Source organism: Myxine glutinosa, chromosome 6 (genome assembly GCF_964187855.1).
Source record: "Myxine glutinosa chromosome 6, kmMyxGlut1.1, whole genome shotgun sequence".
Lineage (NCBI taxonomy): Eukaryota > Metazoa > Chordata > Myxini > Myxiniformes > Myxinidae > Myxine > Myxine glutinosa.
Window position 1 is genome coordinate 28,978,530 of NC_136266.1, and position 21,703 is coordinate 29,000,232.

General features: G+C 40.5%; 1 long non-coding RNA gene across 1 annotated transcript in view; it reads left to right on the top strand.

The window, feature by feature from the left end:
• LOC144892498 (uncharacterized) overlaps window positions 1-21,375 on the top strand; it is a 94,608-nt gene extending 73,233 nt beyond the window's left edge. The window contains exon 2 of the long non-coding RNA XR_013623704.1: window positions 21,277-21,375. This is a non-coding gene — a long non-coding RNA (uncharacterized LOC144892498). The remainder of the gene's footprint in view (window positions 1-21,276) is intronic.
• The last annotated feature ends 328 nt before the right edge of the window (window positions 21,376-21,703 follow it).

Genomic DNA, 21,703 nt, shown 5'->3' on the forward strand with positions numbered 1-21,703 from the left:
GAGTAGCCGCTTGAGTGCCTCGTACTTGTGGCCGTCCGGTGGGTGGCGAAGGACGGACACAACTCGAGCGGCCGTGCCGGGCCCGAGGGAGGCGACGACGTGGCAATAGCGCGTGTCATCGCCGGTGAGGCGCCGAAGGTGAAATTGGGCTTCGGCCTGGACGAACCAGACTTCGGCCTGAGCCTCCCAAAATTCGGGAAGTTTGACGAAGTTGGCCATGGCAATGGCGTCGCGTGTGGAAGGATCGCACCGGCAGATCCAACGTCGAGGGGGTCACCAGTAAAGCGCGGCGTTACGCGCGCTGCTTGCGAGCAAGGAGGAAGCGGACAAGCGGTAACTTATAAACGTCTTTATTTCAGGAGCTCACTGTAACACTGGCCCGCTCCGGGCTGGGCGCCCGGTGTATATCATGAGGCCACGCCTACCCCTCGGGCGTGGCCGCCGCCCACTTGGTGCGCGGAATGATGTCACCACGCCAGTGGGCTTTTGTGTCCGCCACACCACCAACTTTCATCCAAATCCGTTCAGAACTTTTCCAGATATCTTGTTCACAAACACACGAACACACACACGCACACACACACACACACACACACACGGACACGATCGAATGCATTACTCCCTGGCGGGGGTAATAAGTTCAGTCTCCAAAACCCATCTAACAGAATTATATATTCGCATCAGACAGACCGTTAACATGGACCGACTAAGCGTGGGGTCACCCCTGTGATGACCATTATTGATATTACACTGCATTCAGAATATTGTCAACACTGTGGCGGTTACCTTATGTGCAGGTAACCATTACCTTATTTGGGCATAATACACGTGCACGGGCCTGTTGGACTTTTGGTTGTGCGGACGTGACGCACGCGCGGTTGCCGGAGCCATGCCCTCGGAAGAGGGCTTTTGGCTTTATATAAGCGTGCCGACTTCCGTTCGAGTTTAGTGTGCTGGATCTTGCTGTTTGAATAAACCAACTTCGAACCCTACGAATGGCCTCGTTCTCTCGCCTCCGCGACTCCTAAAACACTACGTTTCCCCAAGGATCACCCAAGTTAAGCCGAACCTGGAAGTATTCGTGTGGGAAGGCAGAAAACCGAGAAAACTTTTCTTATAATTAAAAGGGGGTTTATTTGCCAAAGTATTTGAGGAAAAGGGTAGACTCGATGCTGGGCATCCTCCAGCATGCAAAATCCTTGCTTGGCATGCCTGAACTCTGATCCACCTACAAGAACTTCATCCGCAACTTGACGGCATACAGTAATGCTCTCTTCTCAGGGCTAGCACCCCTGGCTCACACCTTGCTCAACCTGACGCCCTTGAGAACAAGACATTCCAGATTATCGTAATATCCCATGATGAAGATGAGTTTATGGGCACATCATTTTGCCAATCACACACAGGTCGGTCTTGCCTCTGTAGACACCACCTCCTTTCTGGTTTTTCACTCTCCTCTCTTTCCATAGTTTGTCCCCCCCCACCCCCCCTAGGTTTCTACAGGGCACATGTGGTCCACCATCACCCCACCCCTCCCCTTCTGGTGAAACCCTCAAAATCCAGAATCACTACTTACCTCCACTCATTCATTCATGTTTTTTCTGACTGTGGACCCAGTTTCCACATTCTCTTCAATCTTCTCCTTCCCTCCAGATCTTAAAGACAACTGTTCATCAACATCGCAGTTCATCTCCCCAAACCACGACCATGATCTTGTCCCCCCCCCCCCCCCCATAAAGTCCCCCACTCCTTCAATCTTTTCCCCAGTCTTTCCTTTTTGAGAGTTTGCTCATGTATCCATCTTGTCCACCCCCTGTATCTTCCCCTGCCCTCCTTCTTACCTGTATCCCTTGATTGTCCATCTGTCTATTTTCTTCTCTCCGCCCTGCTGCTGGTGTGCGCCCTCCTCCTCTTTCTCTCTCTCACTCTCTCTTTCTGCTGTTCCTTTTGTTTCTGTTGCTTCCTGATCCATTCTGTGTTCTAACTCTTTCACGAGCCTTGACTTTGTATACAAATAAGGATATCATTTGAAGTGCTCTCTTAGAGCAATGCTTTTCCAATAGGTTTCCATGAGAAAGTATTACAGGATCTGCAAAGGAAATTGGATAAAAAAACAAATTAAAAAAAACCAAGAGAGATAGAAGCATTTATTTATTACAAGTAAAAAGACCGTCAAAAATTACGGGTTGGAACAGTTTATTTGACGCTACAGCCTCGTGCATCTGCCAAAGTGTGAAGCTTCGGCCTCGTGTCAGGTATGCTGATATCTTCTTTATTTATTAGACATCATACGGATGTAAATAAACACTCGTTTCACTTTGCACACGTTGCACATCACGTGCAGCAAATTTCACCGACCAGCACCTTGTATTTGTCGTTGTTTTTTTTGACGCTTTTGTACACCGCCATTGAGGCTCGGTTTGCAAGCCACCGTCTACAATTCCAATAGAAGAGACATAATTACTCTTTTATGGAAAACGTTTTTCAGGTTTGTTTTATCCTCAAAAAATAGACCATATTGTACACATTCATGTTAAAAGATTGGCCTTTAAAACCTACCCTTATGAAGGGGACAGACATCTGTACAAACACACAAACCGACATTGTGTTTCATATGGAAGATATTCATGTGCATCCGTTTTGCAATGACCGAAAAATGAGCGATCATACCTGTTTTATCTTGTCAATTACCTTTATGAATACATCTTGTTTGTGTGTGTGACTTTCGTAAGCAATAAAATGAACTACATCTGACTGGCTAAAAGTGAGGGAGACACACAAGGTTTAATGTGTAATTGATATGGTTATTCAAAATTCAGTAGTGCTTAATGTTCGTTGGACTGGAATTGAGTTCCGGTACAGTGCGCATTAAGGAATGCATCGTGGGAAATGCGTAGTGTTGTTTATAGTTGTTATCAATACCACTACTGTCATGGCCCCAATCAATTCCAGCTTCTTGGAGAAGTCAGTTACATGAGTTTTCCCTCACCACACTCCTCCAGCTATCCTGAACATCTTTCTGCATCCTGACATCTCTCATGCATACTGGATGATTATTCCTGAATGAAGCCCGAAAATGATAATGGTGGGAGAGGGGAGGGGGGTTGGGGGGAGGGGTTTGTGCAAATGTCAAAGTGCACATTTTATGTTTAGAAATTTTTCCAAAATAATTAAAAATGAAACGCTGAAATGTCTTGAGTAAATAAGCATTCAACACCTTTGCTATGACACTCCAAATTGAGCTCAGGTGCATCCGATTGCCTTTCATCATCCTTGAGATGTCTCCACAACTTGTTTGGAGTCCACCTGTGGCCAACTCAATTAATTGGACATGATTTAGAAAGAAACGCACCTTTCTATATAAGGTCCCACAGTTGACAGCGCATGGCAGAGCAGAAACTCTAACATGAAGTCCAAGGAACTTTATTATTTATTTTTTTGGGGATCCAGAATAAAGGCTCATGGAAGAGCTAACATCACATTGAACATGAAAACATGCACAGACACATAAAACATACAATGAAGGGAGCGGGAGACAAGAGGGGGAGAGAGAGGGAAGCATACAAGCACAACAACAGTAGAGAACAGGCATGTCAGTAGATCTGTGGAAGGGGAAGAGGGAGAGGTACATGGTATAAAGCAAATGAACACTACTAGGAATTTCACTACTCGGAATTTCAGGAAATAATTTGGGGATTGAAAGAGGCGGATTTGGGGTGTTTTAACGGGGGTAGAAAAGATCAAGGTTTTGGATGGGGGAAGATAAGAGATGGTGTTAAGCAGCTGTTTTAAAGATCTGGAGGGAGGAGAGGGATTTGAAGAGAGTGAGGGAGTTTGTTCCAGAGGCGGGAGAAAAGAGGAATGAAAGAGTGAAGGTGAGCAGAGAGTCTTGATTTTGACAGTTTCATCAGAAGAGGGTTGCTGGCAGTTCTTGTGCGTCCTGCAGGAATATTTGGGGGACAGAGCACAGACAGAGCAGGGAGAGCAAGGCCGGAGAGGAGTCGGTAAAAGGCAGTAAGACCACCTACCTGCCTGCAGTGAGAGAGGGAAAGGCCCTCAGAATCATCTTCATTGCGGGAGATTCCAATGATTCTGAATGCTTTGGTTTCAACCGAGTGAAGCCGAGCTGGGTGTGAGGCAGGAGCACAGCCCAGAGGGGAGAGCAGTCTTCCATCAAGCTGCGGATGAAAGCCTTGTATGTGGTGAGGAGCTCAGGTGTGCCAAGGAAGGACTTCGCACGACGGAGGATGCCCAGTCGGCGACTGGCTTTGGAGGCCAGCTTGGAAATGTGGTTTTCCCAGGAAAGATCATGGCAGAAAGTGAGACCCAAAAGCTTGAGTGACAGAACTTCTTGGAGAGGATTCTTAAGAAAGTAGATGCGAGGGTTGTTCAGACGGTCTTTTCGGAGAGACATAGTGAGAGTGTGAGATTTGTCAGGATTGAAAGACATGTTCTACTTGTTTGACCAGTTTTGTGATATTGTCCAGGTCTGCAGAGAGTGAAGATGCTGCTGACTGCTGATCTGAGGGTTGAGGTAATGTGCGACAGAGAGTGGAGTCATCAGCAAAGAGATAAAGATACACAGTTGGTGCTTGATTCTCCATATCAGATGTGTCATTTGATGAATCAGACTCGTCTTTTATATATATATATACGAGTATAAAGCCCATCAAAAATGACGGGTTGGAACAGTTTATTTGACAGTGCAGCCGCATGAGCGTGCCAAAGTCTGAAGCCTCAGCCCAGTGTCAGGTGTGCTTAAATCTTCTTTATGTATTAGATATCTTCCAGACGTAAATGAACACTCGGTTTACTCTGTGCACTTTGCACGTCACGTTCAGTGAATGTCACCTCCCTGTGCCTTGTATTTATTGTGATTAGAAAAAAAAAAACGCTTCCATACACCGACGTTGAGGCTCGGTTTGCAAGCCACCGTCTACAATTCCAATGTAAGAGACATAATTACTCTTATTTTATGTCTTTGGAGTCCTTGGGGTTTTTTGGGTCCTCTGGTTCATTTGTGACTTTTGGTTGTTCAAGCTCTTTTGCATCCTTGGGATATTTTGGGTCTTTTGTGTCCTCTGGGTCATTTGGGTCCTCAGTGTCTTTTGGGTCATTTGAGTCTTTTAGGTCCTCTCGATCTTTGGGGTCCTTGGCTCTTTTTTGGTCATCTGGGTCTTTGGGGTATTTTGGGTCTTTGGGGTCCACTGCACCCTCAGGGTCTTTAAGGGTATTTTTGGTGTTTTGGATTGACATGCTACAGACGTAAAAGAACACTCAGTTTACTCTGTGCACTTTGCACATCACGTTCAGCGAATTTCACCTCCCTACTCCATGTATTTATTGTAATTTTTTTAAACCCGCTTCCGTACACCGAACATGAGGCTTGGTTTGCAAGCCACCGTCAACAATTCCAATGTAAGAGACATAATTACTCTTCTTTTGGGTCTTCAGAGTCCTAAGGGTCTTTTGGGTCCTCTGGTTAATTTGGGTCTTTTGGGTGCTCAAGGTCTTTTGCATCCTTGGGATCTTCTGGTGAATTAGGGTATTCAGGGTCTTTTAGGTCATTAGAGTCCTTTGGGTCCTCTGCATCTTTGGGGTCCTTGGGTCTTTTCAGTCATCTAGGTATTTGGGGTAATTTGGGTCTTTGGGTTCCACTGGGTCCTCAGGGTCTTTTTGGTGTTTTGGGTTGTTTGGTTCTCTGGGTCGTTAAGGGTCTTCAGGGTATTTTGGGTTTTCAGGGACTTTTTGGTCTTCTCGGTCTTTTCGATTCTTTTTTTGGTCTTTCGGATATTTTGGGTCTTTGGGTCTCTTGGAATCTTTCCCTTTAATCCCATATGGCTGTCATGCCTTGTGACCTATGATATCAATCAATAAAACATTCCCCGTGGGGAGTCCATCCTACATTTAAATTTTTGAGTCGATTGGACAAGCTGTTTCAGAGAAAAAATTATTTAAAGCGAAAAAAATATATATATATATATACATATATATATATTTATATATATGCACACATGTACAAACATATACACATACACATGCACATACATATACATATATACACACACACACACACACACACACACACACAAACACACGCATGAAGGTGGATACTTTGAGACCTGGGAGGGCTCCGTTCCACCTTCTCAAGCTGGCATATGGAGCTGGCATACACGCACGCGCACAGACAGCGGCATTGCAATGGCCTCGCAACCCCGATGGGGCAAGACTAATGAGCGAATACATTTTGCCAAATCAACATGGACTATGTTTGGTCTGCCGTAAGATGACAGTGATGATAACGAATCGATTACAAAGAGATGGGAATATCTCGGAAAAAAACAATATGAAGCAGATGTTCTGAAATTAAGAATACTAGGGCATGCCCGTACTATATATATATCTAAAATTATATCCCCCCCCCCCCTCTATTTACATGAAATGGTTTGGTCCATTCGCAAAGCCAAAGCGAACGGCTTGCGAGTACGGTGACAATCCCCCCCCCCCTCTATAATTTGAAGGTCAACACGTCTTCACAACAGAATCCCCTCGCCTGATAAACATCGCTAATGGTGATCTTGCAACTAAGGGGTCGATAAAGAAACTAGCACTTTATAGTTGCTTGAGCACAGAAAGGCGGATTAACAAACTAGTTAACTTCCAAAGGGTTATACACAAAACAAAAAGCAAAACCTTAAAATCATTGTTCACGATTAGCAACACAAATACTCCAGCACTGGACACCAAAACAACACAAATAAAGGCTGACCAATATTTGTTGTGCTGACCTGATGTCTCAGTTGAATGAAGACGTGCTATAAATTTGGATAACCTTCTTCAGGAAGAGCTCAGTCCTGTGCCAATATCTATGGTAATTGCTGATGGGTCTCTGAGATGAACTAACAAATCGCAACTTGCTCAAATCCTGGAAGGAAGAAGTGTTACTCGGGCCTTGCCAGATTCAACTCTTATCTCGTGTATCATGGTGATGGCCTTGCTTTGGTAGTTTAGTGAATGCCATCGGAAAAACTCCTCGGAGCGAAAATTTACATTTCCACTAAATTTATTACATATGTTGTATTCTACCTTAATGATGACTTATTTAAATTGTAGTATTCTTGCTTGGGGCAACTCAACTAGATAAAAAGTACAACTGGATAAAATCTTAATTATTCGGAAATGAGTTATGAGGATTATCGCTACTCGGTCAAGCACTAATCGATTAACTTTTGAAAATATGATTTTGAAAGTAGAGGATATATATTTGTTGGAACCCATCTGTGGATCGGTCCCATCGGCCGATGGGTCTGACCCATCTGTGGATGCATGAGAAATGACAATGCAGACCCATCGGCCGATGGGTCTGCGCCATCTGCGGATGTGTTGTTCACCTTGAAGGAATGTGTATGCATCATAATTCATCTCTGTTAAATTCTGTTTAACGTATTGTATCCGTATTCCGTAAATTGTATCCGTAATTGTATCCGTAATTGTATCCGTAATTGTATCCGTAATTGTATCCGTAATTGTATCTGTAATTGTATCCGTATTGTATCCGTAAATTCTGTTTAACGTATTGTATTGTTTGTGTTAAAAATCATCTCTGTTAAATTCCTACCACATGTAATTCCAATTACTGTGTACCTGATTGAAGAGCACCATTCTGTCAACACATTCCTTCAAGGTGAACAACACATCCACAGATGGGTCAGACCCATCGGCCGATGGGACCGATCCACAGATGGGTTCCAACATATTACTTTCAACTGAGTTTTTCATGTTCCAATTGAGTACAAATGAACTGCCTCGGGCGTTAATGTCAATGTTTATCAAAAACCATGATTTGCATAAATATCCTTCCTTCAAGACGAACATTTTCGTACCATATTTTACGGACGAGAACACAAAACTCTCATTTATACTGGACCAAAATATTGGAATCCCCTTGACCCAAGCATTAAACGACCAATACGATTCGATGTATTCAAACGTAAGCTTAAGTTGCATTTGTTACATGCCGACTCCAAAGATTGATTCCATGCATTGTCATTATCGAGATAACCTTCAAATAATTATTTGCTGCATTAAATTTGTATATAAACAGTATAAACGAGAACGGCACTCAGTAGAGAGTATCCCTCCGCCTGGTTGACCATATCACTCAATGGTGAAGATTCACTTAAAAAATTAAATAATTCTCATATCCGAATCCATATTCATATCTTCACAAAAATCCAATCGATACTTCCTTGTCGCGTACACAACCTGTCCACCAAGTTTCGTCCAAATCCATCCATAACGTTTTGATACATCCCGCAATGTATAGTTTTTGGCCCGATCTCCCAATGGTGAAGAATCACTTAAAAATTAAATAATTCTCATATCCGAATCCATATTCATATCTTCACCAAAATCATATCGATTCTTACTTGTCCCACACACAACCTGTCCACCAAGTTTCGTCCAAATCCGTCCATAACTTTTTGATATATCCCACAATGTATAGTTTTTGGCACTATCTCCCAATGGTGAAGAATCACTTAAAAATTAAATAATTCTCATATCCGAATTCATATTCATATCTTCACCAAAATCGAATCGACTCTTCCTTGTCCCACACACAACCTGTCCACCAGGTTTCGTCCAAATGCATCCATAACTTTTTGATATATCTCCCAATGGTGAAGAATCATTTAAAAATAAAATAACTCTCATATCCGAAATCCATATTCATATCTTCACCAAAATCGAATCGATTCTTCCTTGTCAAGCACACAACCTCTCCACCAAGTTTCGTCCAAATCCATCCTTAACTTTTTCAGATATCCCGCAATGTATAGTTTTTGGCCCTATCTCCCAATAGTGAAGAATCACTTAAAAATTAAATAATTCTCATATCCGAATCCATATTCAGATCTTCACCAAAATCGAATCTGTTCGTCCTTGTCAGACACCCAACCGGTCCACCAAGTTTTGTTCAAATCCGTCCATAACTTTTTGAGATATCCTGCTATGTATCGTTTTTGACCCTATCACCCAATAGTGAAGAATCACTTAAAAAATTAAATAATTCTCATATCCAAATCCATATTCAGATCTTCACCAAAATCGAATCTATTTGTCCTCGTCAGACACCCAACCGGTCCACCAAGTTTCGTTCAAATCCATCCACAACCTTTTGAGATATCCTGCTATGTATCGTTTTTGGCCCTATCTCCCAATGGTGAAGAATCACTTTAAAATTCTAGTAGCCGGATCCGAATCCAGATCTTCACCAAAATCTAATCATTGCGTACTTGTCACAAACGTTACATATCTGCAAAATTTCGTTCGAATCCGTCCACAACTTTTTGAGATATTTTGTTCACAAACAGACAAACGGACAAACAGACAGGGGTGAAAACATAACCTCCATCCACCTTTGGTGGAGGAGGTAATCACTAGTAATCCATTTGAGTACAATACAAAACATCTGTCGATAATTATAGTACACGTTCCGATAATCGTCCCCCTGCTACATCCTCACCTCTTTGTCTTTGTACTCATGTAATTTACATTGGAAACTACAGCTGCAGATTCCATTATCTTATCTGTTCCTACATTTTTAACCCATGCATGTGAAGCAAAACGTGGGGTTAAGCAGTTGGGTCCTTCTGTCTGTCTGTCTGTCTGTCCTTCTGTCTACAAACGTCAGTTTATGATCGAGGAAGAACTTAATTTCAATTGAATGTTATATTTTGAACACAAATCGCAACATAAATCATAAAATTAACTCGTAGTTTCGAAGTACTTTGGCTCTGAATTCATCCCGATCGCAAATGTGCAGAGAGGAGTGAGATCATTTTTAAGCGGTGAATTCGCTTCAATATTTGGTTATGTCCTTTATTCAAGAATAGGTTATTACGGACAGATGGTTATGTCCATCCGTCCGTCAAAGGAGAACCTTTCTAACCCATTGTGTTTCTAAAGGGTTTCTTTAATTCTAAGGGGTGTTTTATCTAATTCTAAAGTGTAATTTGAGAGTGTTCAAAAGGTTAATTCTAATGGGTTCTAAAGGATAGTTCTCAAGGGTAATTCTAAAGAGTAATTTTAAAGGGTAATTCTAAAGGGTGATTCTAAAGGGTAATTCTAAAGGGTTCTAAAAGATAGTTCTAAAGGTTAATTCTAAAGAGTAATTTTAAAGGTTAATTCTAAAGAGTAATTTTAAAGGGTAATTCTAAAGGGTGATTCTAAAGGGTAATTCTAAAGGGTTCTAAAGGATATTCTAAAGGGTAATTCGAAAGGGTAATTCTAAAGGGTGATTCTAAAGGGTAATTCTAAAGGGTTCTAAAGGATAGTTCTAAAGTGTAATTCTAAAGAGTAATTTTAAAGGGTAATTCTGAAGGGTAATTCTAAAGGGTGATTCTCGAGGGTAATTCTAAAGGGTAATTCTAAAGGGTGATTCTAAAGGGTAATTCTAAAGGGTTCTAAAGGATAGTTCTAAAGTGTAATTCTAAAGAGTAATTTTAAAGGGTAATTCTGAAGGGTAATTCTAAAGGGTGATTCTAGAGGGTAATTCTAAAGGGTTCTAAAGGATAGTTCTCAAGGTTAATTCTAAAGAGTAATTTTAAAGGGTAATTCTAAAGGGTGATTCTAAAGGGTAATTCTAAAGGGTTCTAAAGGATAGTTCTAAAGGTTAATTCTAAAGAGCAATTTTAAAGGGTAATTTTAAAGGGTAATTCTAAAGGGTGAGTCTGAAGGGTAATTCTAAAGGGTTCTAAAAGATTGTTCTAAAGGTTAATTCTAAAGGGTAATTCTAAAGAGTAATTTTAAAGGGTAATTCTGAAGGGTGATTCTAAAGGGTTCTAAAGGATAGTTCTAAAGGGTAATTCTAAAGGGTAATTCTAAAGGATGATTCTAAAGGGTAATTCTAAAGGGTTCTAAAGGATAGTTCTAAAGTGTAATTCTAAAGAGTAATTTTAAAGGGTAATTCTAAAGGGTAATTCTAAAGGGTTCTAAAGGATAGTTCTAAAGTGTAATTCTAAAGAGTAATTTTAAAGCGTAATTATAAAGGGTAATTCTAAAGGGTTCTAAAGGATAGTTCTAAAGTGTAATTCTAAAGAGTAATTTTAAAGGGTAATTCTAAAGTGTAATTCTAAAGGGTTCTAAAGGGTTCTAAAGTGTAATTCTAAAGAGTAATTTTAAAGGGTAATTCTAAAGGGTAATTCTAAAGGGTTCTAAAGGATAGTTCTAAAGTGTAATTTTAAAGGGTAATTCTAAAGGGTAATTCTAAAGGGTGATTCTAAAGGGTAATTCTAAAGTGTAATTCTAAAGGGTAATTCTAAAGTGTAATTCTAAAGTGTAATTCTAAAGGGTAATTCTAAAGGGTAATTCTAAAGGGTAATTCTAAAGGGTAATTCTAAAGGGTAATTCTAATGGGTTCTAAAGGATAGTTCTAAAGTGTAATTCTAAAGAGTAATTTTAAAGGGTAATTCTAAAGGGTAATTCTAAAGGGTGATTCTAAAGGGTAATTCTAAAGTGTAATTCTAAAGGGTAATTCTAAAGTGTAATTCTAAAGAGTAATTTTAAAGAGTAATTCTAAAGGGTAATTCTAAAGGGTAATTCTAAAGTGTAATTCTAAAGAGTAATTTTAAAGGGTAATTCTAAAGGGTAATTCTAAAGGGTTCTAAAGGATAGTTCTAAAGTGTAATTCTAAAGAGTAATTTTAAAGGGTAATTCTAAAGGGTAATTCTAAAGGGTGATTCTAAAGGGTAATTCTAAAGTGTAATTCTAAAGGGTAATTCTAAAGGGTAATTCTAATGGGTTCTAAAGGATAGTTCTAAAGTGTAATTCTAAAGAGTAATTTTAAAGGGTAATTCTAAAGGGTAATTCTAAAGGGTGATTCTAAAGGGTAATTCTAAAGTGTAATTCTAAAGGGTAATTCTAAAGTGTAATTCTAAAGTGTAATTCTAAAGGGTAATTCTAAAGGGTAATTCTAAAGGGTAATTCTAATGGGTTCTAAAGGATAGTTCTAAAGTGTAATTCTAAAGAGTAATTTTAAAGGGTAATTCTAAAGGGTAATTCTAAAGGGTGATTCTAAAGGGTAATTCTAAAGTGTAATTCTAAAGGGTAATTCTAAAGTGTAATTCTAAAGTGTAATTCTAAAGTGTAATTCTAAAGGGTAATTCTAAAGGGTAATTCTAAAGGGTAATTCTAAAGGGTAATTCTAAAGGGTAATTCTAATGGGTTCTAAAGGATAGTTCTAAAGTGTAATTGGAAAGAGTAATTTTAAAGGGTAATTCTAAAGGGTAATTTTAAAGGGTTCTAAAGGATAGTTCTAAAGGGTAATTCTAAAGAGTGATTCTAGAGGGTTCTAAAGTGTAATTCTAATGGGTTCGAAAGGGTAATTCTAATAGATAATTCTAAAGGTTAATTCTTAAGGGTAATTTTAAAGGGTTCTAAAGGGTAATTCTGATGTGTTTTGTTCCCTTCTAGGCTCTGCCTATTTCATATTAAAATTCCAAACTGAACCGCTTCCTTTTGACATGGATGTAATTTTTTTACTCTGTCTGTGTGACAATCAAACAAAATTGCAAGTCATTCCAAACAGGAAACGTACTGTTTTTAAGGACTTTAAAAAGGACACAAACAACAAGCACCAATAAATGAATGAAACTGTTAAATAAGGTGATGTAATAGCCACTGTGTCGACTGTGCTTATTTTTTCTATGACCTTTAAATTTTATTCAATTGAATTATATACAGGTACTTGAATACTGTAGAATACAAATCACCTTGTAGCACTTTCAAAATCCTTCCGATTAGCAGGACTTGGACAAAATACTATGGCATTTTATGTCATCACAACCAATCAAATTTGCGGCTTGTAGACCCCGCCCACATCCTTGTTTCTCAAGATAGCGTGGGATAACGTTATGTGTCTATGAACTCTCTAGTTTTGTCTTCTGTATTAATACTAGTGTTTGTTTGTGATTTTGTCTATTCTCTTCTATTGATTGTTTCTTACTCTTCAATTCCTGCAACTTCACAAAAGGACCGAATCTTAACAAGCATTTGCTAATCTTTTGGTCCCCCCACAACCACAATAATGTGCACGCACTTATTTGGTGTTAATTTCTTGATAATTTCAATGCTTCCTTTATGTGAGCATGATTACTTTGTATTATGAAAGTACATGCACATATAAATATTACCACGAGCTCGTGAAGCAAAAAGCGGGGTAAAGCTATCGAGCGCATACATACGAGTCTGCATTTTGTTAAGAGCGTACAGCGAAAACCGTTCAACGGAGGAAATTGAAACTTCACCGCATGTTACATGACCATTTGATATAGCGCATATTGAGCGTACATCGAAAACCGTTCAACGGAGGAAATTGAAACTTTACCGCGTGTTACATGACCATTTGATATAGCGCATATTGAGCGTACAGCGAAAACCGTGCGAAACGAAAATCATTGTAATCGCCTCAATCTTGCTCAGCAAGTGAAAAAAAGCAAAGAAGTAAAATTTGGCGTTTTAACGATCTCCCGATTTATACTTTAGCGATCTATTCTGGCGTCTTTATCAGCCTTGGTAGTTACGAAAACACTCGAGAACGAGAATAAGAGCTACTTTGTAAAGGTTTATGAATGTACTCTATAATTTATAGCAGACTTTTCAAAGTATAATTTGTACACATTTACCTCAGATGTGTAGATAGATGCAATTACAAATTTGTAAGACTGCACAGGGAAATAATTATATGAATACCATCTAGTTGCTTTGAAGAAATATGTGGAAAATAAATAAATAAAATTCAAACTATAAAGCATCTGAAAATGCAAAGCCCATCCACGTCCATTTGTATTTAGACGTCTTCTTCTTTTTTTCTTCTTCTTCTTCCTCTTCAGTATGCTAAATATGACGAAAACAAAAAAGATTTTTAAAAATGCAAAATGAAAATTGACTACTTTATGCAAACTTGACCTTTGACCTTTTGATCTTAAAAAAAAACATACGGCTTCTAGCTTTTAATTGGTGAATAAATTCAGTGACCCAATATGCAAATTATTTAATTTTCAGATCAATCGAGTGAAAATTGGCGATTTTATGCAACCTTGACTTTTGACCTTTTGATATTAAAAAACATACGGCTTCTAGCTTTTGATTGGTGAACCAATTCAGTGACCCAATATGCAAATTCTTTATTTTTCAGATCAATCGCATGAAAATTGGTGATTTTGGGCAACATTGACCTTTGACCTCTTGATCTAAAAAAAAAACATATGGCTTCTAGCTGTTGATTGGTGAACCAATTCAGTGACCAAATATGCAAATTCTTTAAATTTCAGCTCAATTGGATGAAAATTGACGATTTTCTGTGATGCTGACCTTTGACCTTTTGACCCAATTATTAATTTGCCTTCTCCATGTTCTCATAATAAAGCTTTGTTGAAAATTAGATGCCAACACTCAAATAATGCAAAATTGAAATTTCAGGTCAATTGGATGAAAATTGATGATTTCATGTGATATTGACCTTTGACGTTTTGACCTTTTGACAAAATTATTAATTTGTCTTCTCCATATTCTCATAAAAAGGCTTTGTTGAAAATTTTATGACAAAACTCAAATGGTAAAAAAAGTTACGGCCCGGACAGACACACAGACACACAAGTCATTGCAAAACCCCATCTTCCGCTGAGCAGAGGACGGTCCAATTAATTTGGTGTTTTGGCTGATGCTATCACATCCACAGAGGCTTGTCATTTAAACGACAACTGTACGAGGGTAGATATTATTTTTGATCCTTATGGAAGCTTCTACTGTATATCTCTTTCAAAGGCTTATCAAATTTTTCAGAGATACAGATGTTTTACTTCTGCTACTAGCATTCCTGGAAGACATCAATGCAGAACTTTAGATGGAATGTGGAACTTGTCAAAAGGCCAAATTTCTGAGAGTGCATGGTGTCAGATAAACCTCTAGACAAACACTGTATTTCCATGCTCTAAATGTTTTGATAGCACCTCACAGTTCACTTGTATTGGAAAGAGAACAGCATGGACATTGGACAGCAACCTTGATGCTGAACAGTGAACATCTGAGCTCCCCTGAAACAAGATCCAAAGCAGAAGATTTTATTGCAATCTGTACAAGCCGACATCGACCACGTGAAGCATTCAGAAACTCAGGTATTCAATGCTTAGAACATCCAAGAATTCATTGGAATCTTTGCCTCCGGCACAAAATGTACTTGTCCTTATGCCCCATATCTGATGAGCTCACTATAAAGCTCCTCTCTGGCGGAATACTTGGTGGCCCAGGTGAACTTGCATCCTCCACTTCTCAGTGACTGGAAGAATGACAATGACAGACTGGCCCCAATATTATGGCTCAATAGGCGGTACCTGCAAACTATTTGAAGATACCTTCGCCAGGCTGAACAGTTTATGTTTTGTATCCACTATCTTGTTGAAAGCACACAATCTCTAGAATATCATTGTATGCTGTAGCGTTAAGATTTCCCTTCACTGGAACTAAAGGGCCTAGCCCGAACCATGAAAAACAGCCTCAGACCATTATTCCTCCTCCACCAAACTTTAATATGCATTTGGGCAGGTAGCGTTTTCCTGGCATCCGCCAAATCAATATTCGTTAGAAAACCGTTGGACTGCCAGATGGTGAAGCATGATTCATCACTCTAGAGAACGCGTTTCCACTGGTCCAGAGTTCAATGGTGGCGAGCTTTACACCACTCCAGCTGACGCTTGGCATTGCACATGGTGATCTTAGGCTTGTGTGTGGCTGCTCGGCCATGGAAAATCATTTCATGAAGCTCCCTATGAACAGTTGTGCGGACATTGCTTCCAGAGGCAGTTTGGAACTCGGTAGTGAGTGTTTCAACCAAGGACAGATGATTTTTACGCCCGACACGCTTCAGCATTCGGCAGTCCCGTTCTTTGAGCTTGTGTAGCCTACCACTTTCCGGCTGAGCTGTCGTTGCTCCGAGACGTTTCCACTTCACAATGACAGCACATACAGTGGACCAGGCAGAAATAGATATATATATATTGTTGCGGATATGAGGATTGTATTTTTTTTATTGTGTGCTTTATTATTATTATTGCTTTATTCTGGCCCCTCCTGCCTCCAGTGTTGTGTAAAGGTCAAAGGGCGTCCCGGTAGTTAATTCCATAACGCATACATTGAAGGACACTATAAAACCCTTGTTCAGTAGTTTATTTCCTTATTATGTGTATCAGGTTAAGGCTTTGTCTTCCATTAAAATGACACTCCATTGCACCAAGTGAAAAAGATAGATTCCCTTCATCTTTCATTCCCATTCCCAAAACCTCCATTTCCCCTTTCGTCAATTGCCATTTGCATTGCCAACTACAATTGCTGCCATTGAACATGTGCTCGGGTTGGGGAAGAAAGGCGTGCCCGCCCGTCGTTATCAAGGGCGGAGCCAGAGGGTCGCGCGACCAACCATGGCCGAGGTGAGCACACCGATGGGCGTGTCCTGAAGGCCGGCGGCTTAATTGCCGGAGGCGTTATAAAAGTGCGCGCGCAAGAGTGACAAGAGAGCAAAGCGGAGTAGGAGGTCCAAGAGAGAGCTGAGTAAAGAGGTCCATGACAAAGAGAGGTCCATGACAAAGAGAGGTCCATGACAAAGAGAGGTCCATGACAAAGAGAGGTCCATGACAAGAGTGACGGTTGCATCCACAGCAGCTTGAGCCACCGAAACTGCATCCACAGCAGCTTGAGCCACCGAAACTGCAGCCACAGCAGCGTGGGGCCTGGACGGCAGTTTGGAGCAGGGCCGTGAAGGAACGGCGGCTGCCCAACGCGCCGATTGTGCTGCAGGACCCGTTGGACCTCCCTATCCCGCCAGCCATCCACCTGCCATTCCTATCATCATTCCCCGTGTAAGTGTGTTCGTAGTCTGTCTTTTGTCTTGTCCCTGGGAATAAGTTAAGCCTGTTAGATAAGCTAGTATTTTCACTGTCTCTAAAAGCTTCTGTAAATTATTTTCTTATCTTTCCTTCTCCTTGGTTTCTTTGAGCCTGTAAATAGTAATAAATAGTAATCGTATTTCAAACCTTTTTTTTTGCCTTCGTCTTCCTCTTCTTCACTTCCGTGTCGTCTTTGTCTTTTCCCTCATTGAATAGCTGTGGCGCGATCGGGCCAACGTTCAGGGAATCGGGTTTAGTCGGGAAAAAACTGTTCGGCCGCGGTGCCTCCGCTCGGTAAACAACATCTTATCCGCGGACCGTAACAATATATATATGTATATATATATATATATAAATATATATATATATATATATGTATATATATATATATATATATATATATATATATATATATATATATATACATATATGTATACATATATATATATATATATGTATATATATATATATATATATATGTATATATATATATATATATATATGTATATATATATATATATATATATGTATATATATATATATATATATATATATATATGTATATATATATATATATATATATGTATATATATATATATATATATATATATATATATATATATATATATATATATATATATATATATATATATATATATATATATATATAAATAAATACAGTCATGTGAAAAAGTAAGTACACCCCATGTAAAGTTTTGACTTTTTCAACATATTTCAACATATAGCTATTTGATCTTCATTTCAACAATATTGATAGATAAAGGTGATATAACATAACAAATATCATGAAACATTTACATTTTGGAGTCCATTGTATAATTTAAATAAACATAAATGCAAATTTCGCATGTGGAAAAAGTAAGTACACCCTTGGCTCTAATAGGTGGTATTTGGCTCTAATAGGTGGTACACCCTTGGCCCTTTGGTAGAAACAACCTCAAGTAGGCATTTCTTATAACTCTCTACCAGTCTCTGACATCGACTGGGAGAAATTTTTGCCCAATACTCCATGCAGAATTCTTTCAGCTGTGCGATGTTTGAGGGGTTTCTTGCATGCACAGCTCGTTTCAAATCCCCCCACAACATCTCGATGGGATTTAGATCCGGGCTTTGACTTGGCCATTCCAGAACCCTCCATTTCTTTCTTTTCAGCCATTCATTGGTGGATTTACTGGTATGTTTAGGGTAATTGTCATGTTGCAAGGTCCACCTTCGGTTGAGCTTCAACTTTCCAGCAGATGGCCTCACATTATCCTCAATAACCCTCTGGTACAATGAAGAATTCATCGTGCATTATATGATGGTGAGCTGCGCAGGCCCTGATGCAGCAAAGCTGCCCCAAACCATAATATTTCCACCACCATGCTTTACAGTTGGTATCAGGTTCTTGTGGTCAAATGCTGTCTTTGGTTTTCGCCAAACATGTCTTCTGGTACTGTGGCCAAATAGCTCTACCTTTGACTCATCTGTCCAGAGCACATTGTTCCAGAAGAGCTGGTCTTTGCCTAGGTGTTCATTGGCAAACTTTAGTCTTGCCCTGATGTTCTTTCTGGACAGCAAAGGTTTCCTCCTGGCACACCTCCCATGTCGATCAAATTTGTGCATCGTCTTTCTAATGGTAGACTTGTGCACTTTGACATCAACAGTGGCAAGAGCTACCTGTTGGTCCCGTGATGACATTCTGGGGTTCTTAGAGACTTCTTTCAGCATCTTGCGGTCTGCTCTCGGGCTGAACTTGCTGGGGCGGCCTGGCCTGAACAACTTGGCAGTTGTTTGGAATCTTCTCCACTTGTAGATGATCTTCCGGACAGTCGAATTATTGATTTCAAATTGTTTGGAGATCTTTTTAAATCTCTTCCCAGACTCGTAGGCATCTATAACCTTCTTTCTGAAGGCCGCAGAAAGCTCTTTTGATCTCGGCATGGTGATGCCGCACACTTCAACAACAAAGAGCAAACCAAACGAAATGTCTGAGGTTTAAATAAGACAGGTTCCTCCAAGATCCTCTCCAACGATGTTCTAATCATTTGCACCTGAGCTGGTGCACCTGATTCTAATTTTAAGTATTTGAAGTAGTGATAAATGTCGGGGTGTACTTACTTTTTGCACATGCGAAATTTGCATTTATGTTTATTTTAAGTTATACAATGGACGACAATATGTAAATGTTTCATGATATTTGTTATATTATATCACCTTTATCTATCAATATTGTTGAAATGAAGATCAAATAGCTATATGTTGAAATATGTTGAAAAAGTCAAAACTTTACATGGGGTGTACTTACTTTTTCACGTGACTGTATATACAGTGCATTCAGTATATATACAGCAACAACCATCACTGCAACACTCCACCGATCTGGGCTTTATGGCAGAGTGGTCAAACGGAAGTCTCTCTTCAGTGAAAGACACATGAAAGCCCGCTTGGAGTTTGCAAAAAAGCACCTAAAGGACTCTCAGACTGCGAGAAACAAGATTCTGTGGTCTGATGAAACCAAGATTGAACTGTTTGGCTTCAGTCTGGCCACTCTGCCATACAGCCCAGATCGGTGGAGTGTTGCAGTGATGGTTGTCCTTCTGGAAGTTTCTCCCATCTCCACACAGGATCTCCGGAGCTCAGCCAGAGTGACCATCGGGTTCTTGGTCACCTCTATTACCAAGGCCCTTCTCCCCCGATTGCTCAGCTTGGCCGGGCGGCCAGCTCTAGGAAGAGTCCTGGTTATTCCAAACTTCTTCCATTTAAGAATTAATGGAGGCCACTGTGCTCTTGGGAACCTTCAATGCAGCAGAGGTTGTTTTTTTTAGGCTTCCCCAGATCTGTGCCTCGACACAATCCTGTCTCTAAGCTCTGCAGGCAGTTCCTTCGACCTCATGGCTTGGTTTTTGCTCTGATATGCATTGTCAGCTGTGAGACCTAATATAGACAGGTGTGTGCCTTTCCAAATCATGTCCAATCAATTGAATTTACCACGGGTGGACTCCAATCAAGGTGTCGAAACATCTCAAAGATGATCAAGAGAAATGGGAGGCACCTGAGCTAAATTTCAAGTGTCATAGTAAAGGGTCTGAATACTTATGTAAATGTGATATTTCCGTTTTTTCTTTATAATAAATTTGCAAAATTTTCTAAAATCCTGTTTTCTCTTTGTCATTATGGAGTATTGAGTGTAGATTGATAGGGAGAGAAATGAATTTAAACGATTTCAGTGTAAGGCTGCAACATAACAAAATGTGAAAAAAGTAAAGGGGTCTGAATACTTTCTGAATGCACTGTACATGTATACACATCATATCATGTTTGGACTCATCTCTCAGTGGTGAAGAATTACATAAAACGTTATTGTTGCCGGATTCGGATCTTCAACAAAATCGGAAAAATCCTTCCTTGTCACTCGCCCAACATGTCCACCAACTTTCGTCTGAATCTGTCCGCAACTTTTTGAGATGTTGCACTACATATTGTTGCGAATATGGAATTTGGCCTCCATATCCGCTTGTAAATATTCCCCTATTTTCTCCAATACTCCCCAACTTTCCCCAATCCCCCATTCCCTAGTCCCATTGCATGTAAATAACAATCAGTAGAGCCGACCTTCCCCTTATTCCCCCATTAAATGTCGTGCCCAGGTCCACCGCACCACACGTAGACAACTTTCGGACATCTTCCTAGTTATTCTTATTCTATGTCAGTTAAGGCCTCGTCTCCATTAATTATGACTCTTCGTTGCACCAGAATGTGATTATATGGCATCAGTAGTGAGTTTAGGACCTTTCCCATACCTCCTTCCATCTTCTTCCCCAACAATTACAACAACAACAGAGGAGATGGCGGCGGAGCGGGGGAGGATGCGTCCTCACACCGGCTCGATTAGCTCCAGACCATGCGCTCCACGGGGTTACCACGAAGGGGCTCCTTGTCAGCTCCTCGTCAAGGGCGGAGCCTGGTAAACCCCCCGCACGCACCCAATGAGAAGCAACGTGCCGATTCCACGAGGCGGAGCTAACGAGCCGAGGGCGTGTCACTCCCCGCCGGATATACGCGGCCACGCGCCGGATGTGACGAGAGATGCGCACCCAGCTTGGAGAAGGAAAGCCACCTGCGAGCGCTGAGTCAGATGCGCCCCCAGCTTGAGCAGACAAGACGCCATCCGAGCGCTGCGACCTCCCCGCATCTCTGGACCGGACCGAGTCGATTCTGACCTTTGAGCCCAGGTGCACCTGGAGCCATCGCTACCTGCCTTTCCTTGCCATCAATCCCCGTGTGAGTCAGCATTTTGTCCCGTTTATCTGTCGTCTGTTGGGAATAATATAAGATTGTGTCTAAGTGCTTGTCTTTCTATGCTGTCCCTCTTGTAGTTGTAATCTAACCTTCCGCCTTAATATAACCTCCTCCGGAGGTCTTGAGAACTGAACCCCTGGTGTCGTATTGTGTTATTGTAATCCAGCCGGGTGTCTTCTTTTTCTTATTGAGCCAGCATAGCGCGACTAGTCAACGTTCGGGCACAATCGGGTAACTTGTGCAGACGTGGTCATACCATAAAACCGCTCGGTAAATAACATCCAAGCCACGTCTGTAACAATTGGTGTCGGGAGTGAGATTCGAGGCCCGACCAAATTTTGAAAAAAAAAAACGAATAGAGGAAAAAAAAAAAATTTGGTCAAAATTTGGAGCGGCCGAAATTCGTTTTGTTTTACAAAACCCGAATTTTGAAAGTCGCGCTATGGCGGATCAAGACGGCT